This window comes from Zosterops lateralis (assembly GCF_965231275.1).
Source record: "Zosterops lateralis genome assembly, chromosome: 21".
Classification (NCBI taxonomy): domain Eukaryota; kingdom Metazoa; phylum Chordata; class Aves; order Passeriformes; family Zosteropidae; genus Zosterops; species Zosterops lateralis.
Window position 1 is genome coordinate 7,493,409 of NC_139781.1, and position 23,468 is coordinate 7,516,876.

The 23,468-nt window shown below is 46.6% G+C and overlaps 1 protein-coding gene across 2 annotated transcripts in view; it reads right to left on the reverse strand.

The window, feature by feature from the left end:
• AMOT (angiomotin) overlaps nt 1–10,615 on the reverse strand; it is a 49,264-nt gene extending 38,649 nt beyond the window's left edge. The window contains exons 1-2 of one of the 2 annotated variants that reach the window (XM_083876361.1): nt 10,455–10,611; nt 9,741–10,189 (exon numbers count right to left, since the gene is read on the reverse strand). The gene's annotated coding sequence lies outside the window, so the exon portion shown is untranslated. Of the gene's footprint in view, nt 1–9,740; nt 10,190–10,454 lie in introns of both variants that reach the window. The other variant, XM_083876362.1, reaches the window with a different exon arrangement.
• Between the last annotated feature and the right edge of the window lie 12,853 nt (nt 10,616–23,468).

Genomic DNA, 23,468 nt, shown 5'->3' on the forward strand with positions numbered 1-23,468 from the left:
GACTGAGAGGCAAAGTCCCAAATTATTGAATGAATAGTGGAGGTTATCACTGAATGCTCTTTGCTTCCTTTCAGTCCATCCCAAGGAGGAGGAGGAGGAAGGGAGAGAATACACACACCAGGACAGTCCTGCAGAATAAAGATTCCCAACGTCTGGCGCCAACACCCAGACCTGCAAGGCAGCACTCAACAAGTCCCAGCACTGTGAGAGCGCTTCAGCACCTGCTCCCAGGCAGGAGGAGGATCCAGACTCCAACCATAAACACCTCCCCAGCTCCCATCCAGCCCTGCCCGCCTCCCTCTGCTGCCCCTGGCTCAGGTGATCCCGGAGGGTGGCACCCAGCAGGTGCATGGAGCGCGGCCAGCATTACTCATCTTCATTCCACAAGGGCACAGTCACCGGGCAAACGAGAAAAACTTCCTTCTTTTAACGCAAAAAAACAAGAACAATGTCACCCGGAGGGGGGCAAATAAGATGCATACCCATTGTATTAGATCATCGTGCTACGGCAACACGAGAACAACTAAAGGCTGGTCCTGGTTTTAACAACTCTGCCAGGCAAACTGAGTCCACCTGAGCAAGGATTAGACTGTGCCTAATCCTGCCCCTCAAACACTCTTTTCACTGGGACCAGGCACAGGAAAGCCTGGCAGATCTGAAGAAAAGGCAGCGAGTTTCTTGGCCTGGCTGGAGATAAATAAGTCAAGACATCAACATGGGAAGATTCCCTCTAAATTACATCTCAAAGGAAAAAACTGGGAAGACCTTACTTGACCTTTGAATTACTGCTCCCCTCACTAAAAAGTATCAATTTCTTCACAGGGAAGTTCCTATAATCTTCACCAACATAATTTAGGCTTTATATTACAAAGGAAAAGAAAAAAAGCTGAACATTTACAAAGCCCGGTCTAAACAGGAATGTGTCGTGGCTTTTAAGCATTTTGAAAAGAATGCTATGGAATTTCAAGTTCCTCCATAAAATTTTAAAAGTCACAGGGGCAGAAGGATTTATTCTGAATATACCAGTCTAATAGGAAAACCAGCTGTTTTTATTGAGAATATTTCTACATGAAGACATCACAGCACTCAAACTGTTATGCAGCACTCCCTAACACTGCTCACACATGTGCAGAGTCACAACCATTTAGGGGCAGGTAATGCCATTTCTGCATAATTAATAAAGCACAAATACCAGCACAGGCACTGAAAGCTCTGCTATCAGCTACAGAAAGGCCAAGATCTCACCTTTTTAGACGTCTCCTGGCTAAAACCAGCTCGAGCTCACGCAGCTTTAGCCTCACCAGGTCTCATTGCAGAGGGCAAGATTCATCTGCCTCAAACTCCAGCCTTTTCCAGTAATTCTGCAGAGCTGGGGAACTGCTGCAAGCCCAAGCCGCAGTTTTAACTCAGCATCAAGCTTTGTTTTGTGTGATTTTTTCTTGAGAATGCCCCCACTCCTGGCTGCTGCTGGCACTCAGGCAGAGCCCTGCTTCTGTCGTCAGCAGCCCCTGTCCCACAACCATCCCAACTATGCCTCAGCACCAGTTTCATTGCATTGTGTGGTTTCTCCATTCCTTCCCTGATTTAGTCCAGGCCTCTCCTCCAGGGCTCTCAGATAATGAAAACCATGTGAGAGTAAAATGTAATCTTCAAACACGCAAACCGGTTTCATGTGCATTATCAGAAGGGAGCAAAATGTTGACAGTGCATCATTTGTCCCTACAGATAGGATCAGACTCTTTTAATTGCTGCTGAGATTAAAAAAAAAAAAAAAAAAAAAAAAAAGGAAAAAAAAAAGATTGGAATCGCCATCTACATTAAAAATAAAGTCAAAATTCTAAGCTAAAAGCTGAAGCAGTCCTGAAAACAATGGAAATATGATCCCCAAACAGATATATCCATTTTGTGCCACCTTAAAGTAATTTTTCCTCATATGTCAGTTGTGACATCCCAAAAATTTATATGGTAAGTTGACACAAATAAAAAAACACAGGTGGAGGAGGATGCAGAGAAGAAAACAACCACTATGGCCTAACTTTAGCATGGAATTTTCTGGCTTTTCTAGCGATACCACAATTTAAACTATTTTAAGCCCCCATATGGAGGAGCTCTTCTTATTTCAGAATGCAGTTTCACAGAAGTTAAGGGGACTAACCACAGAATGTGGAAAGCAGGCAGGAATGGCCCCTCCTTTTGTTTCCTTTAGAAAAAGGAACAGCTAAAATACAGGTAAATTGTCATTTATCAGGCAGAGATGCTGTGGCCCAAGGAAGGGCACAAACCCAGAGCAGTACTGGGACAGCCCAACACCACCAAGAGATCTCAGTGGGTACCATGGGTTAAAAATATGAATTAAAAATAAAATCCTGCAGAAGATCCAGCCCACCACATTTTTAGACAGGAAAGATGTTATAAAGAGTGGTTTTGGTGTTGTTCTTTCATCATAACCACCTGGGCTTCTCATGTGCACCTTGTAAAAAACCCTTAATTACCTATAAGATGATTAATTGAGCCTCACCACCACACTGGGAAGAAGATATTACTCCATTCATTTTAGCACAGTGGAGATTGGCTAAATCTTGGCCTACATTGATGCCTTTTGTTGCCACAACTATGTCACTCAGGGAATTGATTTCTTTCAATCCAAGTATTCCAGTAACCACTCTAAACCAGATGCAGTTACAGTAGGAAATAATTGGTTTTAGGTGTACTGCTTAGGAAACCTCGTGTAAACCACATCAGCTCTACTTCTGCCTTGCTAATATAAACTTCACCACTGCTGGGAGATTTTCTGTAGTAACAGGAGCAGCAAGCACAGATCCTGCCTAAATGGATCAAGGATGTTGGCAGCCCAGGACTTGTGCAAGCAGAAGGCAGAGGAACTTTCTGGGTGTTTTAAGATACTTCTGCAAAGGATCCTCAGCAGCTGCAGAAAAACAGTTAAAGATTTAGAGTCCTAATGAACGAAATGAACCTCACTGAGTGCACAGGAACCAGAGGTAACACACGGCTCCTTGAGCACAAATCCAAGGTGATTGACCTTTCCTGCTCCCCCTCAGAGCTCAGTCAATGCCAGCAGGGCTTGTGCAGGAAATGCACTCAGCCCTCCCCTGCCTGAGGAATGCAGTGCCAGAGCCTCTCCAGGCAGGAAAAGCTGCTGTCCTGGGTCTCCCAGGGGAACACATCCTGCAGTTTGCCTCCCCCAGCCCCACCCTGGGCCCTGACCTCCATCTCAGACTCTTGAGACTGCTCAAAAGTAGGGAAAGCTCCCTCCAAACCCCCTGAGCAGCAGGGGATGGGGCCAGCAGTGTCCTATACACAGTTTCTATTGCCATCCCTACTCCCCCAAATCAGAAATCCACTGGGCTTTCAACACATGCTAAATCCACTCTTCCCTCCAGGGAGACAAAGCTTTTTTTACAACTTTTTTTCTTTTTTCAAGAAGATCCAAGTGCTCCACACCCAATCCCAACTGGACAAGAGCAAAAGCTGCTCTTTCTCGTGTAACTTTGGAGTGCTTTTTTCTGCCTGCTCTCCACAGATCCCTGATCTTACCCAAAGGAAGGGTGGAACAGGCTACGTAATGTGGCTCTTGGTCCCTTCAGCCTTCATCATTCTACAGTAAAAAGTGTTCCAATTTTGTTTTTACCCAGTGCAAATATCAGCACTGAGCTGTGATGATTCTAGAAAATTCCAGATTACCTCCTTGTGCACCTCCACAGGCTATCCCAGGATCTCAGACTAGTTTGGGTTGGAAAAAAAAAAAACATTTTCCATTTAAACACATTAAAAACTCATCTCATTCCAACCCTCCCAGCACAGGCAGGGGATACCATCTCACACTGGTTTTAAATTCTGGCTCTTCAGAAATACAGAGGAGGTTTCAGCTTTGTTTCTTTTCAAAAAGACAATGGGAAAACAAGGAAGATGTGTTTTCCCAAGCCCCACAACTAGACAGGCTAGCCCCAGTATGAAGCAATCAAATTTGTTTCAGCTGAACACAGAATCACCCAAATTAGAACAGCAGAAAGAGTCCACCAAACCCTGATGGGAACAAAGTCACTGAAATGTGGAATTAGTTTCCTTGAGGGTTACAGTAAATAATCCTAATATATTAAGTAATTCTTTCAAAAAACAAGTTGTGTAGAGACACAAAACATTTTAAAGAAAATATTACTGTGACACAATTCTTAGACAAGGTCTTACAAATGCTAATTAAATCATTAAACAAAATCACAAACTGGCTTAATTCATAAACATTCATATAAGAGAACTGCTCAACAACATTTTGATCTACTATTAGACACTGTAAGTGCTTTGCTAACACAAATAAGCCTTTAAAAACCAATTTTATTGGATCAGTGAACTTTTTTGTCCTTTACACAAAGTCTGGTTCTATCCTGTGGCCAATACTGATGAACCTTATATAGGCCAACAGTGGTTACCAAGGAAAATGACCAAAGACCTCTCCAAACTCCCAAGGAATTTCAAATATTTAGTATTAAAAAAAAAAAAAAGTTATTTTAAGCCAAGACACAACCAAACTAGACAAGAAACATTCTCAGAGAGGATGGCAAAGTAAAAAAGCAGCAAGTCTGAATGGCAGCATTTATCTCTGCAGGACCAAGAATGCAGAATTCCTGCCAGGGAGAGAGGAGACACTCAGCTGTGGGGAACAGGAGGGAGCCCTCACTGCTCCTATGGGAGGGATGGTACATCCAACAACCACCACGAGGAACAGCCACTGCTCCAGCCACAGGGGAGACTCCAACACATGTTCTTCTCAAGCTGGGAACCTCACACAAACCTCTCCACTCTGCTAAAACAGGATTTTAAAGCCTTGAGAAGTTTGTTTCCACAGGCCTTTGAATTTGGTTCTCATGGGGGTTTCTTTAATTCATATTTTGTTTTCCATACCTATTCACTGCTCAAGCACTGAGCTCCTGCTGACATCAAATGTCTGGTTTGCCCTGAATGGCCATTTATACACAGTAAGTTTAATGGCCATTTATACACAGGTAAGTTTTAAGTTCTCAAGGGTTTTTTTAATTCATATTTCATTTTCCATTCCTATTCACTCCTCACGCACTGAGCTCCTGCTGATATCAAATGTCTGGTTTGCCCTGAATGGCCATTTATACACAGGTAAGTTTTAAATCTATTCTTACTTTAAAAATGACATCCAAGTGTCCATGTAAACACAAGTTCCATCAACCATGAAAAACTCCTTTCGCTTACAGGCACAGTAAGAAACAATTATATTGTAGATTTAACAATTCATTGGTCCTAGGAACAACTTCACACTATTTTTCCCCAAAGTTGTTAGATCTTTTTCCTGTCCTGAAGACAACGCTTCAAGGCTGCTCTGAAGAACCAGGTAATATGCAAGATTATTATTTGCTGATTTTAGAGTTCTCCATAAAGCCCATTACTTTCACATGGACACAATTCCAGTATCAGATCTGTCCAAAGCAGGAACCAAATGCTTTTGCAAAGGCTGAAGGTATGGCCATGGAAGCTGCAGCATGAAGTTCTTCCTGTGGCCAGCACTGCATTCCAGAGCTGTTTGGGAATACACTCTCTCCTGTCTAAAAGGGTTTAACAACTCCTGCAGCCAAACTGGACTCACAGGGCAGGTATGTGCCTGCTCTTTCATAAAGGACAATGATTTAAGTCTACAATATGATGATGCTGCCACATATGGGGCACGTACAGAGAGAAGATCAGGCACCAGGGTATGTGGGAGTCTAACCTAGAAAGTAACTACTCATCAGAAAGTAAGAAAAGCAGAGAATTCCTGAAAGGAATGAGCTTAAAGAAATGGGTTGTGGCCCAGATTCAACACAATGGACTAAATCACTCTGACAAATCCTCCAGTGCTTCCCGCAAGCGTATAACCCCAGCAACAGGCAGCTTGGAACACTTCTATGAGGAACCTCAGAGTCCTCTCTTGTATTTCAGTGGACACAAGAGGAGAAAGAGAGCCCTGGACCTTATTGCCAATCCCCCAGAATGGCTGTTCTCACACTTTTATAAACACTTGGTCTCCATGGAAGGGGGATACCTAGCAGCAAACATTGGCAACCAAGGACATTCCACTCCCACTAGATTGTCCACAACAGTAAGGAGGAAAAAGAAAAAATCCATAAGGCTGCTTTGATTAGGAACCCTTCGAGAGGACTTCTTCAAAAATCAGTGTCTGAAAATACCTTGAAATGTGGGAATGTGCAACAACAGCCAGATGGGGGAAAACAGGCATCTTACTTTATTCTGAAAGCATTTACACTTCAGCCCAAAGTGGGAACATCCATTAATCCAAGAACCTTTTGCCAAGAACAAGGTCATAGTTTTCTTTTTAATTCACAACAGAACCCAGCACACAGCATACTCTGCACCAAACAGAGAATCTCATCACTTACAGGTCTTTGGAGCCACATTTGAGTTTAATGCACACTCTGAACGTGTAAGAACTTTTTTTATATTGGGTTTTGTCTTCCTTGCAGGTCAGAGCTCTGCAGCTCTTTAAAAGCCACCAGTAAGAATGAAGCAAGAAGTGCACAAGGAGTTCTGCCCCACCAGGGGTTTAAACAGACAAATTCTTTCACTGCCAAAAATTATTTATACACCAACACACTCTTGGACAGTTGGTAATTCTAAAACTGAACACCTATTCCTGTGTTTACATTAATACAACAATCTGAACCAAGCTCAAATTTTGCTCCACATTAAGAAAATTAAGCTTTAATTAGCTCGAATTTTACTTGAGCTGTTTGTTCATGGAAGTGACAGTGAGCCCCAGCTATGGAGCAAGGCAGCATTGTGCTGAGCCCTAGGAAGAATTAAATGGTGCAAGTTGTTCTATCAAAATAACAACCAAAAAAAAAAAATCACATTACACTCAACTGGAAACAAAAGGAAGGGTTAGAAGTGGGAGAAGCATTTATGCTCTGAGAACTTGGGGGTTGCAAATTCTCAATTTCACTGTCATGGTTAGGAAAATGTGGCAGAAAAGCAATGCAACCTTATTTCTAAATAAACAAAAAGATTGGTCAGTCTGCTGATGCAAGACAGGCTAAAGAGAACAAGAGAACTATTAAATTATCTCCACTTCTGGGACTCTGGCTATTCTTTTGCAAAGTGAATGGCTTATGCTAATCAGGATGCATCTGAAATGCATCATTCAAGCCTTCTTGTACAAATATAGTTCTTATTTATCCCAAAAGATCCCCACCAGCTGGCAATGTTTGCATACAATGTTAAACCCCACCTCAAGAGCCCATGCATTATGAGTCATTTTACACTTAAAAACATTAGTTCCTTTCAGTGTTCTCCAAGACGGTGTATCCCACGAGAAGAATTTCAGTGGAATTCAGCAATAATACACTATGTTACCATCCAACTTCCTCTAGCACAAAGAAGTTACAAGTTTTCTGTTGTTCAGTTGTTTTGTTTTTTTTTTCCTTCTAACAGTGCTTTTCCTCCAGAACATCTTTGGGGAAGGAACAAAAAGGATTTGCACCAATCCCCTCTATATGAATCAAATATTTATGCTATGCCCTCTTGAAGCACTTTCATCTAGTAACCTGTGGAATGTGATCTCCTGACCCCAACACTCAGGCACGTCTAAATCAGCTGCCCTTTGAGCTGTATTAGAGGCTGCAGAGAATTTTTATACATTTGAATCACAGGCATATGAAAACCTTGTGGCCTGGCTGTGGCATTCTCTGCTACAAAAGTGTGCTTGGGGAAAGGAGAATGATTTGGTTGTCCCACGTTTATGGCACAATCTGATGTTGTGCCACCAGGAACAGGCAGGATGATGAACCACGGTATCAGCATATTTTAAATTAAAGTCTTATGGCAAATTCCAACCCTAAATGGCCCATTCTGCCCATTCCACACTGCCCAGTTCCCTTCTGCTTCCAGCCCTCTCTCCAGGGCAGCCAGCACTGCCTGCAAAACACCTCCAGAATCCAAAAGGAAAAGAGCTTGTGGGATGAGGCACCCCATTCCCTCCACCTGGAAATCCCACCCTTTCCTCAAGAAAAATAAATCATTCTGTGTTGTCTTTGTGGCTCTCAGGAACCTTTGAAGGATGGGGTTATGTTGCAAATAAACGTCCTGGAAGTAAAAGAGAGGGAGACCAGGTGTCCCAGATGAACCTGCAACTCCAACTACAGCACAAATTTTTTCCAGGGTCAACTCATGACCCTCCTCCTCCCTCAGAGGAGCAGTCACTGAGGTAACCCTGGTGAAAGTCTGACCCAGAGATTTAACAGGGTCATGGTCCTGATGGTAGGGTTCATGTTTTCACAGCAGCTCTGAAGAACTGACGTGATGCTGCCCATCACTCACACGGGAGCAGCACGAGGGCGCGGGGAAAGCTCGAGAACACAGTTCCTGTGCTCCCACCCTGACCTGCCAGAAAAGGCTCAGTGCCCTGAAACAGTCAAGCAGAAAAATGTGAGTCAGCAGCCAAAACCAAGAGCGGGATGGATCCTGGTCAGGTACCTGAGGCACCCCCAAATCCGAGGGTCCAGCAGCTCAGAGCACACCGACCTGCTGCCCCACCTACTCCACTTTCTTTTCCTACAGAAATCCCTCCAGGGAAGAGGAAGGAGAAAAATAAAAATTAAAAAAAAAAAAATTAAAAAAAAAGAAAGATGAACAGGGAGCAGGACAGAGCAACATGTAGCATTTCCTGTATCATCCACAGGAAAAACCCACGCAGTGGGGAAGAGCTCAATGTCAAGGCTGGTTTCACCACGTGAACAGGCAGTTCCTTCTGCTGGGGGATGCTGTGTGACTCCACTGGGAACAATAACAAGGAGTCTCACCACCAGCCACACAAAATTCCACAGGTCCTTCCCTTGCAGAGATGGCTGGGAGCAAAGGAGGAAGGAGGGGAAGGAGGAATGCGGGTACAGAGCGGGGGAGAAGGAAAATGAGACATTCACTGTGGTATTATCACTTGTAAACCAGGACACACTCAGCTCTTGGCCTCTACAGAAAGGAGTATTCTGCAAAATATGTTTCCCTGCACAGACACTGGGCCTCCATCCAGTTATTATGTGCACATGTCCCTGCTGCGTTTTCAGTCTTAACTTCAGGGAAAAAAAAAAAAAAAATCTCAAAACAAAGAAAACATCCCCTCATATTCACCCTGCACAGTGCCAAGCGTGCTCCTGACCATGTCCAATAATCTGTTGAGGCGTGTTAATTATGGGTGCAACACTTTTACACCTTGTGACACAGCAGCAAAGCGCTTCATGTAAAACAAATCCCAGCGTGGAACAAGGGGATGAGCCGATGGTGGCAGCCCCACGTGTGACACAGAAATGCACATATGTGTGTTCCTGTGTGTGCAGCACGAGCAGCACAGACAACCCCAGCACGTGGATTACAAGCACAATGACTGCAATTATTTTCTCCAAAGAAAAGGAGCACCACAAGAAACGGCTGCTTTTCTGACACAAACCCACTTCAGCGACTTCCACTGAGTTTTACTCAATCCAATTACACACGAGTACATCACCAGTCATTCCACTGGTGGAATAGGTGGATGAGCTTAATTTTTTTTTTTCCTTTTTTTTTCTGCAAGAATTTTTGCAAGATGAAAAGTAAACTTTACGGAAGAGAAGTGATGGATAAAAGCTGACAGAGAAGAGAGCCAGTCTAATTCCCAGGTTAAGGCTGAGGAAAGAATGCAGAGTCCCTTGCAGCATGAGCACATCTCTTACCTACTGATCTGCTGAAGACAAAAGGGTTTTCTTCTTTTCAGAAACTGGACACTTGTAGCTCGTTGGGTCAGTCACACAAAGCTTCCCTGCTGCCAAAGGTATTCTTTCTCCCCCTCGGGTTTTTGTTGTTGTTGTTTGGTTTTTTTACCCCAGAGAGTAAAGGGCAGAACAGTGGATTCAGCAGGGGCAAAGGGTGGAATTCGAGATTTAACGGGCTGGAGAATTGCAGAGCTCTCTCCAAAAGATGCTGGATTTCAAGGCGCTTTCATTTGCAAATCCTTCTTCATCCTCAGTGTCAATAAAACTGGAGGAGGGGGAGTAAACTTTTTTTTTTTTAACCGCAGAAATAAACCGGACTCCAAAGAACGAGGAATGTGATACGAACTGGACTTGTGGCTCGACTCTTTCTTTTATTAAAAATAAATACACTCTCAGAACAGTCAATCGAGCTGGAAAGGGGTTAAAAAAATATAAAATCCTAGTAGAGTCAGCCAGGTCGCTGTGAGGAGGATATAGCGGTACCTCGAGAGCGGCAGAATAAACACAAAGAGGCGAAAGTCCGCGGTGCCGGCGGTCCCGGCTGGGCTGTCAGCGGCTCAGTGGCAGCGCCGCCCGGGGCAGGGGCAGGGGCAGGGGCAGCGCCCGCGGCCGCGGCAGCGAAGGGCGGCCCGCGGCATCGCGCCCGGGCTGGGCTGGGCTGGGCTCTGCGGTTACCTGTGCGGCACGGCACGGAACGGCACGGCACGGAGCTCGGCTCGGCTCGGCTCGGCTCGGCTCCCTCCCTCCTCCGCCTCCTTCCGCTGCAGTGGGCGCGGGCGGCCCGCGGGACGCGCCGGGCTGGGCCGGGCCGGGCAGGAAGCGCCGCCGCCCCCGGGCCCGCCCCGCCCCGGCACCGCCCCCGCTCCGCTCCGCCCGCCCGCCGCTATTGTGTGAGGATATACCGACACACGGACACACCGAGCGGCCGGTGCGGGTCCCAGCCCTGCACACGCACCCCGACATCCCCACCCTGTGCCCGGGAGCCGTGTCCGAACGCTGCTGGAGCTCTGGCAGCCGTGGGGATGTGCCCATTTCCTGCGAGCCTGGGCAGTTCTTCTTTTGGGAAGAACCTTTCCCAGATTCCCCAACCTGAGCCTCCCCTGACACAGCTCCAGCCGTTCCCGTGGCTCCTGTCTGTGCTCACAGAGAGAGATCGGAGTTGCCCCTCTACTTGCCCCTCGGGAGGATGTTGAAGACCACAGTAAGGTCTCCTCCAGGCTGAACACACCAAGTGACCTCAGCCACTCCTCCTAAGAGTTTCCATCCAGACCTTTCCCCATCCTCGTGGCCTCCTTTGAACACTCTCCTAAAAGCTTCATATCTTTTCTATTGGAGGTGAGAACACCCCAGTGCAGAGCAGAGCAGGACAAGCCCTTCCCTTCCCTGGCCTGGCTGGTGATGCTGTGCCCAGGACAGCCCTGGTCCCTCTGCAGGAGGAGCCACCTGGGCAGCCGTGGAAGCTCCTGCAGGAACCAGCCCCATCAAAACCAACCTGCCAAGGCACTGAAATGGGTTTATAGCAATGTACACCAGCCCAGGATTCATCCCCCTTTTTGCTGGCCAAAAGCTGAAAATAAATTAAAGCAAGGCAAGAACTGATCATAACTAACTGCATATAGGCAGGGGGTTAAAGGAAGTCCCTGTGTATAATGTTCTGCTTAAAACCAAAATGTATATTGAGTGAACTTCCAAAACTTGGGCTGTCCTAATAGGAAATATCCACAGACCTCTACTGCTCTGGCACAGCTGGAAATAGTGGTCACTACAGAAAGATGAGACTGAAGACACTTCAGTTCTCCCCAAATACAACTCTGATTTTACTGTGTTTCAGCATTTTATCGCACAATAAAAGATGGTGGCCACATTAAGAAGTGGCTTTTGCTGAAGGCTTTAGTGCCTGGAATCACACTGAGGAATTTCAACTCCTAAAACAGTTGAGCTTTAAACATTCCACAACCTTTACAGCAAAGCATGGACACATCACCTTTGTGCATGCAACCCCATTCAAAAGCCTGTAAAAGGATCCCAAAATGCTGCTACAAAGAAAGACTTAAGGCAGTCTTGTTTTGGAAGATCTAACAGAGGATTAGTAATGGCAGTAGCACAGTCAGCTCTGCAGTGGAACCAGTCTGCAGCAGAGGGGCAAAGCTCTTGTTCTGAAAAGGGCCAAGCAACACCAACTTCTCCTCATCCCATCCCTGTAATCAGGGCCAATCCCCAGTCTAAACAAGGCCCAGAGATAACAAACTGGTCCTTCAGTGGGGACTTATTTGTGTACAAACAATTGTACCCTGCCTTTCTCACAATCCACCTCCTCCTCCAGCTTTTGCATAGGGAAATCCTGCACTGGAATCCTCCCCCAGTGAGGCCATTCCTGTCCTGAACTCCCGAGGAGGACAATCTCCCAGGGACAGCTTCCACTTGGCTCCTGGTCATTACCTTGTAATTTCAAAAAAAGAGCCAAACAAAAAACTGAATGCAGCTGTCACGGTGTGTCCACAGCTGATTTAATTCATAAAGGCCTGATCATGCAAATATGAAACTCACTAGGCAGTACCAATTTGGTAAGGTTTGGGTTTAAGATGTCACCAGTTTCCAAAAAAAAAAACCTTAAAGTGCAAAAACTGGCCACATGTCAAATCCTTGCACTGTGAAATTTGGCCTTCACGTGAGGAGAGACAGCATGATTCAGCCATTTACCTTTTAATCACTCTGAGCAAATAAATCCTTCCCCAAAGGATTAATAATTAATAAATAATTCCCAAATCTTAACACTGAAAATAAAGACTTGGACAAAAATTCAGGAAGTCGAATTAGAGAAATCCCAAGTGCAGCATCTATAAACATCTATATTTTCCCCCCTCATAACCAACATTCATTCACTGGAATGTTTTAATGGAAGAAACGCAGAAACACATGTAAACAGCTCATTAACATCCCATAACCTTACAGTTTGAAACGCCAAAGGGAAAAAAAAAAAAAAAAAAAAAGGCAGTGGAGAAGCAGCTACTGAAGGCCACGTTTGCTGGATGCTGTGGGGCAGCGTTGTAAGGGAAATGCACAGCTAGAGCGAGGGAAAGAGTTATAAACTGTGCTTCAGTCACACATCCTGTCTCCCTCCCACATGCTCAAAGAAAATATGGGAGCAAGGAGAGGAGGCAGAGTCATCAGGAAAGCACAACTATTGCTTCATGCAGGCACTGGGGAGCAGCGAGCCTTGCCCGAGGCGTGTTAACCTCTGCTGCCTATTCCAGGAGCACTGCTCATGTTCAACCCACACCACTGGAGATACCAGCCTTATCGGGACTGCAAAAGAACAAAGCTGCATGAAATCCAAACTTCTCTTCCTTAAAACACTCTTCCCCCCCCCGTATCCTCCCTTCACCCAGCTCCCCGCCCAGGCCGGTGCTCAGGAGCTCCAGCACACATCTGAACGGCTGCCAGCAGAGGAAGCGAGCAGTTTCCATACACACATCACGCCACAATGTGGGAATTCAGGAAACAACACAAGAAAGGGGTTCCTAATAACTGTTCCAGCGTGCTCGGGCCAATTTATGCAATCACACAAAGGTCACGGTGCCTGTGCTAAAAAGCACAAAAGATAAGCGCTACAACGGCAACTAATTCAAAGTAGGGGAATAAATCTCAGGCTTAGGAAAACGTGGAGTTGCTCCACCTACGATTTTTTTAAGAGGTTGTCCTTCACATTCTTTAAAATTCCTCCATCTTTAAGTTCCTCCCTCCAGGAATGGCCGTAACTGTGCCGGCCTTTGTCCTCAGCAGCTGGAGCTCAGGAAGCTGCTGATATTATCCCTCCTGTACAGACACACCAGAGCCCAGCTCAGCATCCCCTCAGCACACTGCACAGGGGCCTGGATTCATTTCCCTGCATCTCTGATCTCGGGCCAGTTTAACTGAGCTTTTCTTCTTGCACATAAAAATAAAGCCTTAGCAGGGCTCAGAAGTGGTATTTAGCTCTTGGGGCCAGACAGAACGTCCCCACCAAAGTGAGGGTTTCTTTGTCTATAAAATACATTATTGGGCAAAATAATGACCCTACAGTAAACAGATAGAAAAACAAAGAAACTGTAAAAAAAAACTAAGAAGAGGAGCTGAGGATGTTTGCCAGGGATGTGAGCAGGAACAAGGAACAGGGATTTCTGAAAAGGGAGAGTGTATTTCTTGTCATAGAAGCCAAAGTCAGAATCCCAGAATGGTTTGGGTTGGAAGGGACCTTAAAGCTCATCTCATTCCATCCCCTTGCCATGGGCAGGGTCACTTTCCACTGTCCCAGGTTGCTCCGAGCTCCATCCAGCCTGGCCTTGGACACTCCCAGGTCAGTTTGACAGATACTCATTGAAGGAAAGGAAGCAAGCAAACCAACATGTTTGGGAATACAGATGAAAACAAGACTAAAAGATTTCAAAACCTTGTAAAAATCACAAGAAATATGAGGAGAAAGCGCTAAGACACCAGAAGGTCGAGTGGTTGGTCCAAAGTCAGGCTGAGAGTTCAGTCTGCACTTGCAGAGGCCCTGTCTTGCTGCCCATGTGTCCAGTGAGCTCAGACGTGCAGCACTGCAGCTTTTGCTGCTGTTTTACCACCTGGTTTTAGCACCCAGCACCTTCAGGGTGGCCTTGGCCATCTTTAAATCATCTGCAGAGGATTTGGTGTTGCTGCCACATCCAGCCCTGAGCTGTAACAAGGCCTGAAAGGCACTCTCAGGTCCTAATGTTGGGTATGGCTGGAGAGCAACTACCATTTCTGAAGGGAAACAGAATCAGACAGATGAGAGATTGAGGCATGAATTACATGAGCTATTATTCACCAGGATGGCAAGAACAGCTATTCACAGATCAAGAGCACCAGAAATGACCACCATCAAACTTGACATGCGTGGAATTGCTAGAAATATTCTACTTCTCAAATACACACGAGCAGGAACAGTTACACACTACTTACTCCTCCAGCCCTCACTAAGTAACTGCTGTGTCTTTCTACACAACTGTATTATTTTACCAATTCTACACAATAAAACTTTGATGGCCACATAACTTCTGGGAGGGAAGTAACTGATACAGAAACCTCTGCAAAGCCAACTTCGTGTCCTGTCTCTGCTGTGATTTACACTCTTAACACAGCCCCAGCTCATCTCAGATTTTTCATGCTGCTGCGTGTGAAGAGTTTTAAAAGTCTGTCAAGTCTGGGAGGTGCCTCTAATGGATTGTAACTCAAGTGCAGCGTGGCTCCTGGGGTGAAGAAAAGGCCTGCAAGGAAGGGGGAGAAAAGGAACAGCTTACCACAGTGAAATGTAATATAGAGGTCAGCAGTGACATGTCACTGGTGAGGTGATTGATCAGGTACCACCTGTAAGGAGAATTATTCTAACTGCTGAACCTTGGCCCCTCTCTGTGCAGAAAGGCAGAAGAGAGCCCTGTATCCAGGAGAGGGGTAAACAACTGCCAACTATGGAAAAACAAATGTTCCAGCTTTGCCCTAAACGCATTCACACCTCAGTGCCAGAGAGTTAAATGTGGTTTGGGCAAAATAAGGTTAGTCTGGACAAAGGGATTTCCTTAAAAAACACTGGGACCTGTAAGCCTTTAACTGATATCTATTATATGTTAACAACCTTGATGTAGGAAAGTTGACCACTCCCTTGCTTCTCTGCACTCTTACCTCTCAGGTCTCTTTAAAAAGAGATGTGTCTTTAAAATCTGCTGGGATTAATTGAAAGATTCCCTCAACTTCCAGTGGATTTGGACCAGAGTGATCTGTAAGAGTAAGGCATGGAGGCACTGAACTTCAGCACAGCAGTTGTTTGCTCTCAAGGACTAAAGATTGTGTGAAATTATAAGTAAACAAGATGTACAGCAGGTTCTGCAGCAAAAACCAGACTTGCTAATCCTGATATTTCAATGACCATAAAGCCTAAGAGGGGACAACCATGGCTGATTTGATACCAAAATGCCCAACTTCTTCAAAGGCTCCAGGCCTTGAAATGGTGCAGCTGTATTGATAAATACCACAGGATGGGGGACAGGGGGTGATCTTTGATTTAAAACTCATTTTTAATGCTGATGTCAGAAGCAGACTCAAAGGTGAGAAATGAAAGAGGCCCAACCAACAGCAATCTCTGGCTGGGAAGGGTAAAGGCATGGTCTCAGTGAAACTTTGAGTGCCATATGCATGCAAAAGCTCTGCTAATTGCAGGAGTAGAACCATCTTCCCCTGCTAAAGAAAAGCTGTACTCAAGAGGGACCAGCTTATTCTGAACATGAAATTAAAGAAGAGAAATGGAAGGAGAAAAAATTGTTAGGCAGAAAAAACATATTGAAACAAAATAGATTAATTTCTCTTAAATAACTGCTGAAAAAGTGCCAATTAGAATTTTTATGAATACATAAATCTGCTCCTAAAAACAGTCTTTTCCCTGTAGTAAGCTGCAAAAAGACTTAAAATTAGAGACAGCAAGATATCAAGTTACAGGTAATAGATTAACATTTCATTTTCATGTAAATGAAAAACTAAAAATAGAATTATGGAATAAAGTCTGATTAGATTTTACAATCAATTTCAGAAGCTGCTGCCACATTCTGGAAGAGCACCAGCACTCTCTGCTGGTGATCTTTGTTCAACAGATATCAAGAGAAAAGTGAAGGATGAAAGTGCATTATGTGCTTGATAAGAAATGCCATTTTTGTTTTAAATTGATGATTAATTAGATCCCTAACAATCTGGCAAACAGCAACTCTAGGAGCTAGCTATGCTTTGGGAAACAATGCAGTCATTACTCAGAACTGCAGTTACTCTGGGCAATCATCACTCACTGGAATAAATTTCACTGTCTCAAATAAACATCTGATGTAAATGCTTCTCTCAGCAGAAAGCACTTCTGTGGTGCTGCCACACAAAGACAAGCTGGTGTGAGAAATTCCCATGATGCCAAATCCCTTGGCTCCACCCTGACTTTCCATCAATTTTTGGGCTGTGCCAAGAAAAACAGCTCTCCTTAAGAAAGTCCCAGCACAGCTCCACCACCTTCCCCGACGGGAGCCACAGTGGGAATGTGGCTGTGTTTCCATCAAAGCAAACCTGCTCCCAGCCCTGTCTCTGTTCCACCCTTTGCCAGGGAGCTGGAAAAGCTTTGATTCCCTCTCCCCAGGATGCACCCAAGCCCTGTCTCCTGGATTGCCTTAAACACCTGAGCCAGAGCTTGCACAGGGGACAAAGAGGCAGCAAAAATAACCCCGAAGCCAAGCACCTCAGTGCCAGCTGTCCCAGCTCCCAAACTGTGCTCAGACACCAGGAAGGAGGGTTAAAAATTGGCAAATTGAATCCATGTGCAGCTCATGGAAGTGTGGGAAACAAAAGAGACAATGTTAAGGACAGAGTATTCATTAGCAAAGGGCTCAAGTTTCTTGGCTTCTGCCGTCTGCTTCCCAAAGGCCATTTTTCAAGGTAGCTTTTTGTTCTTCAGTTTTGAATGTAGCTGAGGAAAGATATCCTACTCCTTCTTAGCTAATGAACTAAAGCTCAGTGCACGTTCAATGGCTTAAAATATTTTGTCCTTTTAATCCCCTGGGGACAAGAAGGGAATGCAATGTCAGAGATGGGTTTTTGCTCCTTGGATTTGGATCAAATTTTTACCTGTCACAGCTGACCCAAAAACCTCAGACACCTCCATAAATATTCATTTACACTATGGTATTGAATATATAAAGAAATGCTGTGTTCATAAAAGAAAATACACAAGAATTAATATGTTGTATATATCTGTATATTATGTGCAGTGAGATACACAGCCCTTTTGACTAGTTTCCTTTATGAAGTAAAAATTGGGAAGAGCAGCTCCTGAATTAGAGAAACAGCTCAGAGCCCTAAAAAGAACACACTCTGTGGTAAAAATAAGTGAGTTTTAACATAGTTGTATGTCAAAGTCAGGAATAATTGTTCTAACACATTCTGCCCCTGGCAAATCTCAAATTTAGAAGAGCTTCACATCTGCTGAGAGTCCCAAGGAACTTTTTAAGCATTCAGGGATCAGTGACACTTGGCAGAGTGGGACAGAGTGACAGCCAAATGCCAAGCACAGCTCTGGAACACTGCATGAGGAACAGACATTCCTGCCTAAGGGGCAGAGCGAGTTTCCCACTGCTGAGAAGGACAAGAGTTTTCAAACCTGAAGTTTTCTACTCTCCAAGGAATTTAATATTGTGGACAGGACAGAATCCAGCCAGAGACCAGTGATCTACAATGGATGAGAAGATGCTCAAAGCCTTGAGAACCTATAGGAAATTAACATTATTACTTTTTTAATATTATTAACTATACATGCCAGACTGCTCTTAAATATTCTCTTCCCACATTCCTACCCACACCTTTACCTTTGTGCCATGGGAATTCCACAGTCAGCTCTGCCCCTTGATCATTAATGCAGACTCCTGAGCTTCAGACTTCAAAGCAAGGCAGGATTAAGAGTCACAGGCTCAGGACTGGGACAGCATCAAACCCTCCCTGTGCAGGAACCTCCACCTTGTGTTCGACTCCACAAACACCTCCTTCTATCAGGACTGGGAAATTCAGGGATTTATCTGGAGCTTTCCACAGATTAAGTTAATAGGGGAGCCCAACAGTGCCTCATCCCCTTCCAAACACTGGTAAATGAAAGAAAATGGGAATGTCTCCTGGGATAAGGGGAAGAAAGCTGTGAGCACTCTGTAAATGTGCAAGGGAAGAGACCAAAGGCTTCATTGTGTGGAAATGCACTTCTCTAGGAAGGCTCTTCTCTTCTCTTCTCTCTCTCTTAAGCAGCACATGAGAATGTTCTTAGGGAACCCATCATCACCTACAACCCTGGTGGTGGTTTAGTTTTTCTTCCTGACTTTTCTATTTTTCCCTCTCACCCTTCTTTGTTCTGGCTGCTCAAAATGTCTGCAATTCTTTCTGCAGCTTCCTCCTTTCTGCAGGTGCTCCCCTGCCATGTGCAGCACACTCCCAGTACCACCAGTACACTCCCAGTACCACCAGCACACTCCCAGTATCACCAGCAGCACACTCCCAGTACCACCAGCACTACTGGGAGCTCCAGCCATGCCTCACTTCTCAGAGCTTCCAGCAAAGAGAGTGACCTACAGCTAACACAATATAAATGAAGAAATCACAGCACACATTTATCAAGATAAAGGTCTGCCCAAGACCCCCAAAGGATTTTGGGTCTCCTTTCAATGTTACTTGCAGTCAGCATCCCTTTGAGTTACTTTTGAAAATTACACCTACTTGGCCAAGATTAAGCCCCCTCAGGCTCAGGCAGAAAGGCAGTCTGGGCTTTTTTAGCTTTATTTGTAGCTGCTCTTATATCACTAACTTACAAGGAAATTACACAACACCAGACTAACACAGGTGCAGTTCCTTTAGTGGTAAGAATGCTGCTAGAGATCACCAAACTCAGGAATTTTCACTGACAGCACAGTCCACACCTGCTCTGAGTTAAACACTGTGATGGTACAGTGGGAGAAGCTGCTGTAGAGACACACACTGCCCTCATCAGCCTCATAAACACTGGGCTAAAGTGATGGTAGATGGTGTTACAGAGCAGAGATTTACCTGCTGAGAAGGTGAAGTGCAAAGCCAAACTCAGAAATTTCTCTGCCTAACGAGAAGGTTGCAATTAGGTCATCACTGGGTAAACAGAGATCAGAGCAAAAGCATTCCCACAGAATAACTCAGATGTGACAGCAGGTGCTTGGAATGAGAAAAAGGATTTCATCCACGTAGTCCTGCTGCTGAATTATGTGGATAAACAGTAATCCTGATGGAGCCAGCTCCCAGCAGGACACACAGGTGTCGGGATACACAGACCTAGTTTAGCACAAGCAGACTAAATTCCCAAACAGGAAAGCCCATGTCCGACTTTGATGAAATTTGACAAAGAACTCAGAGCAAGTTTCAGGTCAGATTTAGGTCGTGGATGAACTGGGTCCAGTCCACAACTCTTTTTTTTTTTATATCTTCTGGACTCCAATTTGAGCAATGCTTCTTATTTCCAAACCCTATTTCTGCTAAAATACTCCATCACTTCTATACCCAACCCTGCTCAGCTCAGGCTGGATATTTTGGTAAACATAAGACCTTTATTCAAACAACAAGGAACTTCAAGAGAACACTCTCCAGGCTGCTTTTGGTCACTGAGAGTCCCTCCCTTGGATCCTGCACAGGGAATTACCTGTCCTTGGGGCAGACAGGTCAGGAGAGGGGAGATTTGTGGGTTAATGGGATACTGCTCTGATCAGGGAGATTAGGTTACAAGGCCAAGCCTTTGGACACTGCCTTCTCCAGTGTGTCACTTCAGTTTACAACTGGGGATTTCTCCTCATTAGATTGTACTTTTAATTATTTATGGCTTATATTATCTGCAGAAGCTGCCCAGAACCTAAGCCTTAATAAGGATAATTGGAATAATCATATTTTTCTCTCCTTTGTAAAGCACCTTGAGCCTTGCTGATGAGAAATGCTAGGATGTGATTAGATGCTTAATGAAATATTCTCATTAGAAAGTGGAATAAAAATTAAAAATCAACTGAAGTGGAATTTTATACTGCATTGGGGGTGAGTTAAGAATCATTCATCAGCGGCAACACTGAAAATTTGAAGCTGAAAACTGAGTGGAGATCTTCTTTATGCATGTTATGATGGGAGAATACAGGTGAGGATGCCAAGGACCACAGTTGGGGCCTGGATGTTGTGAGAAATGTGAAATATGGAAGTGCTGGGCACCACATGCAGCCAGCCTTGGATGGAGCCAGCACCAGGAAAAGCATCATCCCCATTCCTGCGTCCACCACAGCTCCTCCACACTGAAAATTTGGCTTTCCAGCCCTCACCTACCCCAGAAAGCATCCTGGAATTGAGGCAGATGTGGTTTGAGCTGCTCTAGTCCATTCGGTGGAAGTCCCGGTGAATATTTATGGCCCTGCCTGCCTCAGTCTGTGAATGAAATCCACAACCCCTCAGACCGCACCAAGGCACAGACCAAGGCAAAGCTTTTAAACCTTTGGGGATTATCACCCTCCGAATTTGCTCTCTCGGAGATCAAAGCAGGAGGATTTGGAGACGTTTCTGTTTAGTTGAGAGCTGGGTGAGCTCCGGCGGGAGGAGCAGGGCAGAGCAGGGACCGTCCCTGGTGGAGACGGGGAATAAAACACCTCCAGCACCACCTGGACCTGACAGTGGAGCCGGGGAGAGGCCGGAGAGGAGCAGGGAGGGCTCCCACGCACCGCCAGCAGCCCCCGAGCCTCACCACCTCCCCACGGCCGACCTTCCCCAGAGCACCCGAGCACCGCCCCGGGGGAAAGAGGAGGAGATCCCCGTGAGGGCAGCGATAACACCCTGCCCCGCCTCAGGGGGACCATCCCGGGCGGTGCCTGAGGGGACAACGCCGGGCACCGTGAGGGCAGCGGGAACACCCCGCCCTGCCCCGCCTCAGGGGGACCATCCGGGCGGTGCCTGAGGGGACAGCGCCGGCCTTTCCCCGCGCCCAGCGCCGTGAGGGCAGCGGGAAGACCCTGCCCCGCCTCAGGGGGACCATCCCGGGCGGTGCCTGAGGGATCAGCGCCGGCCTTTCCCCTCACCGAGCGCCGTGAGGGCAGTGGGAACACCCGCCCGCCGTGCCCCGCCTCGGGGGGACCATCCCGGGCGGTGCCTGAGGGATCAGCGCCGGCCTTTCCCCGCGCCCAGCGCCGGCCTCGCCCCGCGGCCGCGCCCTCCCCGCGCTCAGCCCCTTACCCCGGGGCGCCGGGCCCCGCGGCCGCCCTCACATCCAGCACATCCATCCCGGGCCGCTCCCCGCGGGCTCTGCCGCGGCCGGCACGGCCTTCAGCCACGCCGGGGAGCTCCGGCAAAGGGCCTCCCGCCGCTGCCGCGGGTAACTTTCAGCAGGCGGCTGCAACTACGGCGCCCAGCATCCCCCGGCGGGCCGGCGAGCGGTGCCGGCCGGGAGCTGTAGTTCCGAACGGGCGGGGGAGCGCCGGGAGCCTGCGGGGAAAGCGCCGAGGCCCGCGGGAATCACGGCATTACCGGGGATGGAAAAGAGCTCTGAGAGCATCGAGCCCAGCCTGGGAGTGATCCCCGCCTTGTCAGCCAGCCCGCAGCGCTGAGTGCCACGGCCAGTGCGCTGGACACTGCTAGGGATGGGGGCTCCACCACCTCCCTGGGCAGCGCCTTCCAACAACCTTTTCCGTGATGAAATTCTTCCTAAAATCCAACCTGAATCTCCCTTGTCTTATCATTGATTGTTTGGGAGCAGACCCCGACACCCACCCTCCTGTCAGGGAATTAAGGAGAAGCAGAAGGTCCACCCTGAGCCTCCTTTTCTCCAGGCTGAGCCCCTTCCCCAGCTCCTCCTTTTCTCCAGGCTGAGCCCCTTCCCCAGCTCCTCCTTTTCTCCAGGCTGAGCCCCTTCCCCAGCTCCTCCTTTTCTCCAGGCTGAGCCCCTTCCCCAGCTTCTCCTTTTCTCCAGGCTGAGCCCCTTCCCCAGCTCCTCCTTTTCTCCAGGCTGAGCCCCTTCCCCAGCTTCTCCTTTTCTCCAGGCTGAGCCCCTTCCCCAGCTCCCTCAGTCGCTCCTGGGGCTCCAGACCCTTCCCTGGACAGTCCTGGTCCTGCTGCTCACCCCATGGCTGGGACAGCCCAGGTGCCTCCTGCCCACCTGGGCACACCTGGCTCAGGCTGCTGCTTTCCCACCGGGCACTTTCCAGCCCCTCTACCCCAGCCTGGAGTGTTCCACGGGGTTGGTGTGACCAAAGCATTTAAGTTCTTTACTTTTTATTTCACCTAGCTCTTAGTATCAGCCCCCTGAACCTGCTGTGTCTGTTACCTTCACCACATCCTGGGCTTTCTGGAAAAGCTTTGCTTCTATAATCTTTCTTCCACCAAGTTTCTGATAGAAACTTTCAACAAAAGCAATAAAAATGTAAAAGCGAACCTGTCAAAGAAGTATTAGCAGGCAAAACTTCAAGAAAAAAAGAAAAAGAAAGGCCCTGGAAAGTCTGCCACTGAAATACTCAGCTGCTGGCCATCAAAGGTTCAGCTCCTGTGGTCTCATGGTTATGTGTTTCATCCATTTTTATTTACAATTCATTTTAATTTAAAGCTGAGTATCTCTCTGGCCCTGCCGTGCCGTGTTTACTGTGCTGAACACAGAACAGTACACAAAACAAGCCATGTGGAAACAAAAGAATATTTTAGAGATGGGAGTAGGAAGCATCCAAAGTCAGGTGGAAAAATGCTTTTAAGCAGAGACATCTGTGTGTACAGAGCATTATTACTGCTTGCTGGATTTAACTACAGCCAGCTTTGTTTTGTTGTTTTTGAAGGAGAGAGGAAAAAGCCAGCAGAGGTAGTGACCACACACCAACCTTCCACTGTAAACACCCAGAAAGGAGGGCTGGGGGAGAGTCTGTTATTGCTCCATGGGAGCCCAGCAGCACAGGGGCACAGGAGTGACACAAAAATGGGCTGTGCTGTCACAAGGCCTTGTTTGCCAGAGCCACACAAGGAGGATCTGTTACAAGACATGGTGGAATGTTTGTTTTTGTAGCACTGGATTTCCAAAATCCATGGGCTTGTTGTGGCTGACAAGCCCCCTTGTCCCTGCAGCTGTTGGAGGTCTGCACCCCTGCCTGGAAAACATGA